A 13558-nucleotide genomic window follows, 5' to 3' on the forward strand; every position below is an offset into this window, starting at 1 on the left:
CAAAAAGGCCATCAATAAAAGAGTGGATAGAGAGGGTCGATTATATAGCAGAAATGGAGTACCTCGCTCGAGGGGAGATAGGAGGAGAGGACAGATCCAGAGAGGTGTGGGAGAAATGCAAAGTTTTTAAACCTTCCGAAAAATTTGTACAAGGTATGACAGATATTGATAGGTGAGAAAATAAGAAGAAAGAAGAAATAACAGCAATAAGGCACACAGATCTGGGTGGGAGGGAGGGGAGGAAAAAAAAGAGGCTAGTAACTATATTAAGCCTATATCTCCCTAGGGGAAGAAGTCCACGATCAAAATATGTCTGCGAAAAAAAAAAAAAGATAAACGTTGCATTTGCACTAGAAAAGAATATAAATATATCAAAAGAGGAAAAATATAATATAAAAAAAAAAAAAAGATTGTTACGAATAACCACATATGATGCGAAGCCATAAAACGAGACGTGTTGGGAAAGTCTGAAGTGTGAAAAAAAAAAAAAGAAGAAGAAGGAATCCCCACATTCGTGAACCAAGACATAGGGCACGAAGAAGATGAGTACGAAGAACCACACATCCCACTACAGACATTCCCAGTCTCACATCATGAATAGGCAGGACAGGACAACAGGGACAGATAGGGTAGGAACCTCAAGGCCGTGACCTGGGTTCAGCTGCAGCGAAAGCCATCCTCACCACTAAAGGCTCTGGGGAAAACCTGCTGGACCTTAGACTCTGCGTGCCCTGGGGTGGGGAATCTTAGATTAAAACAGGGACAGATTAAAATAGACATTTCAAGGGGGAACTGTGATGGTGATAAAATGGTCAAAGTAAGATAATGAAATGCCTATTTCAATGCGCAAACACATGCTCTATATCACATATATATCCTATATATCTCATGCATATATGTTATTGATTGCTATTGATAATCATACATAATCATAATTCATAAGTACTATATACAACACTTGCACCCCATTGCTCATATGATGCTATCAGACATGCGTCACATGGTTTGAAGGAAAATGGGAAATCGATCTGCAAAACAAGATGAAATTAGATCGGTGAAAAGTCCCTAAGAACCACAGAAAAAACACAGAACAGAAGAACCAGACAGATACCAGACATCAGCATTGCTTCAGCCTTCGCACCATCCTAACATGAAATAGTTAATAGCTTACAAATCAGAACTTTACAAGAATAATATTACATATTAATGAGAATGTTGAATATTCATGATCATGTGTGATCATGTGTTTGAATATGCTTTGCAGAACCATATATAAATGAAGCTTGAAATAAAAAAAAGAGGAAGTTTTCTCAAGCTGCAGTTCGTTGTCAGAGTGAGAATTTACTTTGTATGTGCACATACGATTCTTATCAGATTTAGCCAGGAAGCAGATACCAAAAACCGGACACTTGGCTCCATTCCAAAACATTATGTATTTAAAACCTTGCACTTGGTTATTAAAATATATGTGATTGGGACTGCTGCATCTTAAAAAATCCAGAATACTGGATTCAAATTATAATTAATGCAAAGGAAAGGGTGCTGTCTCTTTAAATTTCTGCAATATCACAAATGCTCATACTCCGCAAATTAAACAAATTGGGTATCAACAAATTGAATAATCATAAAAAATATAAAAATATATCACACTTATATACAATCATTATGGTGAAAAATATATAGTGAAAAATGAATACATTAATAAAATGAAATTCTTAATTCATAAACTGTCCTTAAAGAGTAAGGCCTCGTAGACACTCTAGGTTAACCAGAGGACAACGGTCTAAAGGACCGTTGTCATAGGTTAACCGATGAAGCTGACTGATGGTCTGTCGTGCCTACACACCATCAGTTAAAAAAACGATCGTGTCAGAACGCGGTGACGTAAAACACAACGACGTGCTGAAAAAAACGAAGTTCAATGCTTCCAAGCATGCATCGACTTGATTCTGAGCATGCGTGGATTTTTAACCGATGGTCGTGCCTACTAATGATCGTTTTTTCCCATCGGTTAGGAATCCATAGGTTAATTTTAAAGCAAGTTGGCTTTTTTTTTACCTATGGTTAAATAACCAATGGGGCCTACACGCGATCGGTTTGGACTGATGAAAAGGGTCCATCACCGTTGTCCTCTGGTTAACCTATCGTGTGTACGAGGCCTAACTCCACTCCTGTTGAACAAAAAAAACTTTCCCCTCTGGGTGATCTATGTACATTGCAAGGAGTTTAACAAACTTTGTTGCAGATTTCTACCTTTTTGTTATTCTTAAGAAATCCACTGTTTCTTTCTCATGTGCCCATGTGCTGAGTGGGTCTAATGGAAGTGGATTTATAATTGTCAACCAGCTCTTGCACCTGCAGGTCTCTAATGAGGAAAATTGCAAGGTTTGCATCCCTTTAGATGTGATTTGCTATTGGGATTATCTTACCAAAAAATGAAATTTTTGTTGCAAGGAATGCCAAAAATTTACTTACTGCAGACTTCTAGGGAAATAAGTGAGTCAATCACACAAGCAGAACATTATTATTTTGGGGGACATTCAGTACACATTCTGTGTACAGAACACCTCCAGGTGGCCATATTGAATTTTACAGAAAATGAAACCGGGCAGATTGAAAAGGAAAAATAATTTTTATATAATATTCAATTACAATATGACTAAAAGTGCTGGTTCAAACATTATCAGACAGGATTGAGCTCAGAAAATAGAGATTGGGTTATATTACACAGAAGAAAAAAAACAGAACCCCCATACGATATTGGGACTTTGAAGGGCAACCAGTATACCATGATTGTATGTTTAAAATGTTTTATTTTATTTATATATTTATTTCCTTTGATACAAAAAATAAAAATCAATTTAAATTATGTACATACATGCAAAATATTATAAGAACTGTAAAGTTCTCTATTATACCCATGACCCACCCTCCCCCCCACGCCCCCATTAGCTTATTCATACTGCACACACAAATGATACGCCTACTACAGCGAGATCTTTCTTTCCTTTTCCTTCCTGCTTCTCTTACTTTCTGAGTGGGTTTGTTCACCTTATCTTTAATGTGCAGCTCTCTTTCTCCATTTGCTCTCTCTCCCCCATCAGGCTAATCTCTAGTTACTGATCTAGATTCTTCTCCCCTCTCTAGGGTGGTCACCCCGTTCTACTCAACCAGGGCTCCCATAGTAATTTGAATTTGTTAAAATTTCCGCTTCTAGTTAGAGCTACTTTTTCTTTCCACACTGTTGTGTTTATTACGTTAACCCATTCCGCCGATGTTGGTGCTTTCTGAGATTGCCAGTTTTGTGCTATAGGTTTTCTGGCCTGAAACAGGCACCTTATTACCGCCACTTTGATGCCCCTTTGCTCATGCCTCTCTTCTAAACAACCTAATAAGCACACTCTGGCCACCCGTTCCAGAGCAATCCTAAAGGTTGTATTTATGATGTCTAATACCTTAACCCAATATCTACATAACTTCGGGCATTTCCATCACGTGTATAAGGTCTCCTGTACTTTGACACCTACAATAGGTGCCACCGATTTTGTATATCCAGCGTGATGGGATAACGCTGGATAATGCCGCTGTGAGGTTGTGCTTCTCGCGCTCGCAGCCCCCACGAGATGCAGCGCATCCATAGGAATGTATTGCGGGCGGCAAGCGGGAGGAGCGACAGAGCTCGGCGCTGGCTCCCGCGAAGGGGGTCGTGGGGCGGCCAATGTCGCGCTGCCTGACCCTAATCTACCCATATTTGGCAGGGAAGACTCCTTCGAATCATTACTTTTCCAGATTATGGATGCTAACAAATATAAACAAACAGGATCAATCTGTCACTGTTAAAACAAGATTTTCAAAACCTTCACCAGTGGACTACTGAAACTGAACACTAACAAGGATCTGGATGAAACACTTCAGCCAGTTTCATCTGAGGTACAAATAATTTACAAAGAACTTGCAAATTAGACAGCTAAATTGGGGATATGGAAGATAGGATGCAGAGAAATACCACACATCTGTTTGGGTTTTCTAAAGGGGAAGAAGGCTGTGCCCATTTTCAATTAAACAGGCTTGTCATATTCCACTTGGGGCACATCCACCTTGTGTTCCATCAAGACTGGTGATTGCAAAAATTCTGCATTTCAAAGGTAGGGATGCTATGTTAAAAGGTGGTTGCAATGCTTTGGAATTTAAATAAAATCACAATGTCATTTCTATCCATCTGGAATTTTGCACTGCCACACAGAAAGTGGCATTTTATTTTGTCAAGTAGAGTATGCTATACCAAACTAAAATTTAAGTTATAAACACGTGGAGACAGATCTGTGAACATAGGGGTTCCTCTGATTGTGACAGATGGTAAAACAATTACGGTATGCATTCCTCTTGAGTTTTTAGGATTCCCCTTAATGAGTAGTTAGGGAGTGATTTCCCCCTGTTCTAATTATATTAGGGAGAATGTGCTCTTTGTTCTAGGTTTGCCAAATTACTCTTTATCCTGTACCCTATGCAAGTTTAGTTATTCCCAAGTTATCACACTCTCAAAAAGTACAGGAGGTGGCCAGCAGAGTAAACCCTTGATAAAGTCACATGTGTTGTAATGCAACGTGTCAGGAGGAGCTTGGTGACATCACTTCCGATTACTCCCGTGACCAGAAGTACTTTGCACTCTTTGTTTTGTTTTTTTTTGCCATTTTTAAACTGTTATGTCGTTTTTAGAGTTGAGCGGACACCTGGATGTTTGGGTTCGGCCGAACTTCGGAAAAAAGTCCGGGTTCGGGACCCAAACCCGAACCACATAAAAATAAACTTAAAACTGTAACTGCGCAAAGTGTCATTTCTGAAAGGGAAAAAAGTCATTTAAAACCGGCTTTGCGGCTATAATGAATTGTCGGCTTTGCAGGTATAATGAATTGTCGACTTCGGCAATTCAGAGAGGATTTATTCATAAAAAATAAAAAAAATAGCATGGGGGTTCCCCCAAGTTCAATTACCAGGCCCTTCAGGTCTGGAATGGATATTAAGGAGAACCCCGCTGTCAATTAAAAAAAAAAAATGACGTGGAGTTCCCCCCAAAATCCACACCAGACTCTTATCCGAGCACGTTAACCTGGCCGGCCGCAGAAAAGAGGGGGGCCAGAGTGCGGCCCCCCCTCTCCTGAACCGTACCAGGCCACATGCTCTCAACATGGGGAGGATGTCCCCATGTTGATGGGGACAAGGGCCATTTCACGAAGGAAGTGTAAATTCTTGTAAAAAAAAACAAAAAAAAACACACACCGTAGAAAAAAGTCCTTTATTAATAAAAAAGAAAAAACTCCAGCGGTGATAATCCACTCGTTCCCGGCTTCCTGCTCCAACATTGTCCTGATCCAGCGACGGGTGCGGGTGATCTCCAGCGATGAGAAGATCCATCCATCCAGAGCGCAGCATCGCTGACCTCCTCTCACCGCTGGGGACACAGCCCAGCGAATGACGCGACTGCAGCTGTGACATTTCTTATATAGGGGAGGCGGGGCCACCCGTCACGTGACCCCGCCCCCTCTGAAGCACCCTCTGCTACGTCACTGGGGAAGTCCAGGAAGGGGGAAGACTGTGTATCATCCTAGATAATTCCATACTGGGAACATATTGAAGATTTTTTTTGCTTCACTTCCACTTTGCAATGGCATACTGAACAGTAAAAGGAACTACTTGTTGTCTGGCTAATTTGGCTTTAAAAAATTTGTCTGAAAACAAGCATTCTGTGATTGAGTGTCGGACCGCCAACTGTTACAGAACTACATGTCCAATGAGGCATAGCAAGACTCACAGCCACAAGCATGACACCCAGAGGCATGATGGGACTTGTAGTTTTGCAACAGCTGGAGCTAATTGCATATCCCTGCTCTATGGTTTTCTATTGTTAATATAAAAAAACACACCCTAGATAATGCCATACTGGGAGCATATTGATGTTTTTTGCTTCACTTCCACTTTGCAATGGCATATTGAACAGTAAAGGAACTAATGGACTTGTTGCCTGGCTAATTTGACTTTAAAAAGTTAGTCTGAAAACAAGCATTCTATGATTGTTGGAATTTTATATTTCTCAGGACACTCAAAGTGTTGAGGCAAAAGCACTAGATGGCCAGAACAAAGCTTCTTAAAATCAGACTTCAGCAATGGCGGCCTCTGTACTTTCCTCATGTTTAAGGGCTCGACAAACCCCAGGCGTCAGATTTGCCAAGGTCAACAAAACACACCCCCACACACTGCTTGAGCTTCTACAAAATGCTCCACACCCCATACACCTACCCCAAGTATCCCCGGGCTCCGCTTGCTGATCTGCAGGTTTAAGACTGGCATAGGTGCACATCTGCTCTCCCCCTCCTCCCTGCTGCTGACCCAGAAATGACATGAGACATCACTTCCGGGCCCCTGTTGACAGTTTCCCTGTTTTCCAAATGTGTGATGGCAAGGGGCTCACGGTCACTTAAAGCAGAAGTTTAATTTTTGGGCTTAAAAGCTTGATACACAAAAATGTTTCACTTAAAATGTCCCACAGATTATAGCATTTATAGACTGAATTTGATACATACCTCTCCATTTACTCTCAAACAGCACAGTGTTTCCATACTTCAGCCTTGATGGTCATCTCACCAGCTACAATATAAAGATAAGCTTTGGGATCACATGAAAACATAAGCAGCAAAACTGAGGAATATGGCGTTGTCGTAACAAACAGATAGTGACAAGTGAAACCGTGTGAAGTTAGCTAATGCGTTGAAGTATTGCCATTTTGTGGGAGTGGCAAGTATCAAGACCCTTTCCCCCCCCCCTAAGGAGAGAAGGATTCTGACCCAATACCTAAAGTCTGACCCAAGAATAGAGAGTATTGATGTTGGCCTGGCCAAAGAGTTTGTTGACTGCAATATGGTGCCCTCATACGTCAACCAAGAAAAACTAAAAACTATTCCAAAAGCAAGTCAGTATTCCCAGGAAGAAAGAATGAACAGTTATAAGAAAATCTACCATTCCGACTGTAAGCCATAATTAAACTTCTAGACCAGTGATGGCGAACCTTGGCACCCCAGATGTTTTGGAACTACATTTCCCATGATGCTCAGCTACTCTGAAGAGTGCATGAGCATCATGGGAAATGTAGTTCCAAAACATCTGGGGTGCCAAGGTTGGCCATCACTGTTCTAGACCAACTGCCAGGAAGAACCGGAGCAGTGAGCAAGGAGACTGAATCAGATCTAGCCCCAGCCTTCTCGGAGGAGTGGGCACTTCTCCCCCAGTCCAGCAAGGACTGAGATTGACCCAGCCTCTAAACCCACTACTACAGAACAGCCTAGCAACCAGTCCAGATGCCCAACTACAGCTCACAATAGAAATTTTAGACAGTCTTGCAACAGCCGACCCTTTACTTCCAGAGAGCGAGAGCATTGCCCAAGCTCTCCATAGACTTACCCAAGAGGGATCAAAGAGTGAAATCCACAGCCCTGCCTGCATGTCTTCACAGAGAAAGAGCTCCTAGAAACTGGTAACATTCAAGGTAAGCTGAAGACTGATGAGAATGAAGGAGCCAACCACATTTTACAGCATGACAGGGCAGGGCAAGCAACACTGTCGACACTGAATTACATGGAAGGCTCGCCCACCCCACTCACACCCCCAGGGGCTCAATCAATGCTAGACACTTCCAACCGAACCATAACATCTCACTCCTAGACCACAGAACTTGGTCACCACCAAATCTGGTGGTTACACCCAAGCCCATGAGTCATGATAAAAGATCAAAACTCTGGTGAAACCCATCATCGTAAATTAATATGTGGGTCCACAAAATGTGTGGCCAACCCAAGCCAAGAGTTAGAATGAAAGCTCATAACTCTGGTGAAACCTATCCATCCAAGCTGGACTATCATCTTAAATTAATTTGTGGGTCCACACAATGTGTGGCAAACCCAAGCCAAGAGTTAGAATACAAGCTCATAACTCTGGTGAAACCTAGCAAACCAAACTGGACTATCATCCTAATATGTTTTCTTGGTACCCACCATCCACAAATGCTGCCGGACAAGAGAAGGGATTCCATCATGCTTGGAGTGTTCTGCCTTCAACTTGCTTGAAGTGGTCAAGGCTTCCAATAATGGAAAAGATAACATTTTCAATTGCAAATTGTCTACAAGAGATAAAATTTGAGGTGGAGGTTAAAAATACAAAGATTAAACATATCATGAAAAGACTCACTGCCGACCCAAAATGATTGACCTGCTGTTATGCTCAACACCTGGCTTCATGTGTTCCAGATCAAAAAAGTCTAGAAGTCTTTCTGAATACTTGTCCTGGTTAAGAGTATCGGTATGACAGCCAAGTAACTGAAACTTCCAGGAGAAATCCATAATAGAAGCATCTATGACAGGGATATGCAATTAGTAGACCGACAACTGTTGCAGAACTGCAAGTCCCATGAGGCATAGCAAGACTCACAGCCACAAGCATGACACGCAGAGGCATGATGGGACTTGTAGTTTTGCAACAGCTGGAGGTCCACTAATTGCATATCCCTGCTCCATGGTTTCCAATGCTTAAAAAAACAAAATAAAAACCACCCTAGATAATTCCATACTGGGAGCATATTGAAGATGTTTTTTGCTTCACTTCCACTTTGCAATGGCATATTGAACAGTAAAGGAACTAATGGACTTGTTGCCTGGCTAATTTGGCTTTAAAAAGTTAGTCTGAAAACAAGCATTCTGTGATTGTTGGAATTTTATATTTCTCAGGACACTCAATGTGCACCAAGATGGCCAGAACAAACCTTCTCAAAATCAGACTTCAGCAATGGCGGCCTCTGTACTTTCCTCATGTTTAAGGGCTCGACAAACCCCAGGCATCAGGTCGCCAAGGCCAACAAAACACACCCCCACACAATGCTTGAGCTGCCACAAAATGCCCCACACCCCACGCACCTACCCCAAGTAACCCAGGCTCCGCTTGCTGATCTGCAGGCCTGAGACTGACATAGGTGCACATCTATTCTCCCCCTCCTCGCTGCTGACCCAGAAATGACATGAGACATCACTTCCGGGCCCCTGTTGACAGTTTCCCGTTTTCCAAATGTGGCATGTCAAGGGGCTCACGGTCACTTAAAGCAGAAGTTACATTTTTGGGTGGAACTCCGCTTAAAAGCTTGATACCAATAAATAAAATGAAAACCATCCTAGATAATTCCATACTGGGAACATATTGAAGATGTTTTTTGCTTCACTTCCACTTTGCAATGGCATACTGAACAGTAAAGTAACTAATTGACTTGTTGCCTGGCTAATTTGGCTTTAAAAAAATCGTCTGAAAACAAGCATTCTGTGATTGAGTGTCTGACCTAAGAAATATAAAATTCCAACAAAGATCGCCAAGGCCAAAAAAAAACCCCCACACACTGCTTGAGCTGCCACAAAATGCTCCACACCCCACACACCTACCCCAAGTATCCAAAGCTCTGCATGCTGATCTGCAGGCCTCAGACTGGCATCGGTGCACATCTGCTCTCTCCCCTCTTCCTTGCTGCTGACCCAGAAAGGACATGCAACATCACTTCTGGGCCTCTGTTGACAGTTTCAGTGCGATGTGCATTACTTTACATTCAGTAGAGCAAAGGGGAGACATGCAGGGTCTTTCAGACCATAGGTGCCTCATTAAAGAGTACCTGTCACAATAATTTTTTTCTTTAATTCTGTCCCTAAATACAAAAATTAGGTAACTTATTGCGCGTTTCCCCCTAAAACTAAGTTCTGTGTTTTTTTTATTTTTAAACTGAAATTGTATTTCATAGTCCCCTGCGGAAATATCGCGTGACAAATTGGAACTACCACAATTGTATTTCGCTAGGGTGTCTGCTTTAAGAAAATCTAATGTTTGGCTGGGGCTCTGTAATATTCAGGCCTTAAAAAAATTATTTTAACCTGTTAAAAAACAGAAACTGCTTTGGCTATGAAAGGGTTAAAAGGATAAGCTCACCTTCAAGAGTTCCACCCATAAGCTTTGCAAGTTTAAAAAACAGGCACCCAATTTTATCTGGCATTATTATCTAACATTACTGCACACAGGGAGTGTGGTGTAAACGAGCCGTACTAAAACCAAAAAATATATATTAAAGCTTGCCAATTTTTAGAGGTGGCTGCATTTGTTTTCTGAGCCGGTTCACACAGGGGCAACCTGGGATCCGACTTGAAGTTGCCCCAAGTCGTGTGGTTGAGAAAATCAATGGAAGTGAATGGAGCCATCTTAATACACACTACTGAAGTCGCTCTGACTTCAGAAAAGGTTCCTGTACTACTTCAATCCGACTTGTAGGCAACTTGTACCCATTGATTTCAATGGAAGTCGCCTCAGAAGTCTGATCACTGTCTTAACTGAAGCAACAATACAGGAAGATAACATACCTTTCTCAGACAAACCCCTCCCTCCCACAGAGGGGATTGTTGTTTGATTGGCCACTGGAAAGGCTCCTGTCCTGGAGGCGACTTGAAGTTGCCTTGTAAGTTGCCTGATGATTCATACTCAAGCCGTGTCCAAGTTTCCTCCCAAAGTCGTGCTGGAAGTCGTGAACCGGCTCTATTCCTATACAGATTAGTTTTACCAAGACCGACGTCATAGCTCACCATTGTAGCGATATATGTTAATGCATATCAATTAGTGTGGTGTTTCACAGTGACAGCAATTAGAAAAATTGCAGAAACTTTCCATAACCAAGCAATAAAAGCTCTACTGCAGGGGTCTCCAAATTTTCTAAAAGGTCTATTTACTGTCTGAGAATGTAGGGGGGCAGGAATGTGCCCAACTGAGCGCAAGTGGAAGGAATACTGCCTTGTTTGTCAGTGGCAAGAATTATACCTCAAGGCCCAGATAAGGCCAGCAAAGGCTCAAATCGGGCCGCAGTGAGACCATTGGTCTATTGTAACCCAACTAGTTTGAGGAACCGCTTTCAGGATAGACTTTCTAGTAGTGTTAATCATGAGAAGAGGGGAAAAAATAAAGGGGAAGAGAAACGAACACCAGGTGGTACCTAAAATCTGTTTAAAAAAATGTTTTTTTAAATGACATTCAAACTACTTGCCAAGCATGTGGCAGGCAGCCTTGTTTTTTTCATCTGAACAGAAAAGGGGAGACATGTGCTCAGGTGAGGGGCTTTATGGGAAAACCTAAAGGTCAGCTGACCTGTACAGTCACCTCCTTAACTTTAACCCCTTATTTCCCAGTTTGTGTTTTTTTGCATTACCCTAATGCAGTGTTTCTCAATTCCAGTCCTCAGGCCCCCCCAACAGGTCAGGTTTTCAGGATTTCCATTATTTTGCACAGGTGATTTGATCAGTTTCACTGCCTTAGTAATCACCACAGCCTTTTCATCTGAGGGAAATCCTGAAAACCTGACCTGTTGGGGGGGCCTGAGGACTGGAATTGAGAAACACTGCCCTAATGAAATAGGTCTCAAAGTTTTAATTCAAGCCTGGGTTCACACTGGTGCATGCTAAACACTGCAGGTGATTCGCACAGCATGCCTATGCACATCACATGCGATGTCTGTGCGATTTGAGGCAACATATGGCTCAAATCGCATCCGCACCAAAATGTTGCAGGAAACCTTTTGTTTTCTGAATCGCATTGCATAGGTGTTCACACACACCCATGTAATTATGGGAATCGCACTACGTTTTGCAATCTGTTTCAGGTGTTAATCTAACATTGACACCCACAGCAGATTGCATGGACACTGTGCAATTGCTATGCAGTGCGATGCATAGCAATTGCACAATTGCATCACATCAGTGTGAACCGGAGCTCATGGTTTACAGCAGTGTTTTTCAACTCCAGTCCTACAAGGCACACAAACATGTCATGTTTTCAGGCTTTCCATTATTTTGCACAGGTAATTTGATCAGTTTCACTGCCTTAGTAATCACCACAGCCGTTTCATCTAAAGGAAATCCTGAAAACATGACCTGTTGGTGTGCCTTGAGGACTGGAGTTGAAAATGACCAGTTACACTTACCGGTAGCTGTATTTCTGGTAAGTCTTACAGGACGGCACCCTGAGAGATGACTGGCTTCTCCTGACAGGAAACACAATCAAAAAGAGGTTAAAAACCCCGCCCCTTCCCGTGCTCCTCAGTTTGAGATAAAGTATGAACCCACCAGTGCACGGAAAAACCACAAAATATATAATACAAACCAATAATGTATCACAAGGGTGGGAAGTAGGCCTGCCGTCCTGTAAGACTTACCAGAAATACAGCTACCGGTAAGTGTAACTGGTCATTTCTCTAGTCGTCTTCCAGGACGGCACCCTGAGAGAGAAGGAAGTAGCTTCAGGCCTACCTTAGGGCGGGACCACTGCTTGTAGGACCTTTCTCCCGAAAACCAAGTCCTGAGGCGACAGTAGGTCGACTCTATAATGCTTCAGGAACGTGTTCTGACTTGACCACGTCGCTGCTTTGCAAATCTGCTCCACCGAAGCTCCGGCCCTTTCTGCCCAGGAGGTTGCTAGTGATCGTGTGGAGTGTGCTTTAATATTAGGAGCTACTTTACCGGCTTGTACATAAGCTAAGGAAATTGCCTGCCTAATCCATCTTGAAATAGAGGCTCTGGACGCCTGAAGGCCTCTTTTCTGTCCCGAAAAACAAATTAAAAGATGAGTAGAACGTCTAAAGGCCGTAACTCTCTCTAAATAAGTTAATAGACATCGTCTAACATCCAGACAATGAAAGGAAGCTTCCCCTTCATTCTGGGGGTTTGAACAAAAAGAAAGGAGGATTACCTCCTGTGATCTGTGAAACTTAGACACTACTTTAGGAAGGTAAAGGGGGTCCTGACTTAGAACTACCCTGTCCTCAAATAAACGCAAAAATGACTCTTTAATAGAGAGCGCTTGCATATCACCTATCCTCTTGGCCGTCGTGATTGCCAAGAGGAAGGTGAATTTAAAGGTGAGTAACCTGATGGGAATAGTGTCAATTGGCTCAAACGGAGCCTTGGTAAGTTGATTCAATACTAAAGAAAGATCACAGGGTGGAACCCTAGAGATATGAACTGGGGACAACCTGTCTCTGGCTATAAGAAACCTCTTAACCAGGGGATCCAGGGATAGACGTCTATCCAAAAAATATGACAAGGCTGCTACCTGAACCCTTAGTGTCCTAGTGGCTAACCCCTTGTCTACTCCATCTTGGAGAAAATCTAAGATGACCGAGGTCTCCTGCTGGGAAACCTGTCTCGCTGAACACCAGCGAGAAAAGATACCCCATGTTTTGGCATAAATACGCCTAGTGACTACCTTTCTACTGGCTAGAAGCGTGTCAACCTTCTCGGAGCAGCCCTTCTCCCTTAGGCTCCGCCTCTCAAGCACCAGGCCGTCAGCTTGAAGAAGCCGGGTTCTGGGTGATAAATCGGACCCTGACGAAGAAGGTCCGCCCGGACCGGGAGAAGAAGGGGAGGCGACACTGACCCTCACTCTAGAGCGGGAAACCAGGCCCTCTTGGGCCACCAGGGTGTGACGAGAATGAACTTCCCTACTG

The 13558-nt window shown here is 42.8% G+C and overlaps 1 long non-coding RNA gene across 1 annotated transcript; it reads right to left on the minus strand.

The window, feature by feature from the left end:
* Positions 1–930: 930 nt before the first annotated feature.
* LOC120935377 lies at positions 931–8385 on the minus strand. The gene is made up of 3 exons (XR_005748443.1): positions 8043–8385; positions 6579–6642; positions 931–1028 (listed from the first exon to the last, which is right to left on the minus strand). It is a non-coding gene; the product is annotated as an uncharacterized LOC120935377 (long non-coding RNA).
* Between the last annotated feature and the right edge of the window lie 5173 nt (positions 8386–13558).

This window comes from Rana temporaria, chromosome 4 (genome assembly GCF_905171775.1).
Source record: "Rana temporaria chromosome 4, aRanTem1.1, whole genome shotgun sequence".
In the NCBI taxonomy this organism is placed as follows: Eukaryota; Metazoa; Chordata; class Amphibia; order Anura; family Ranidae; genus Rana; species Rana temporaria.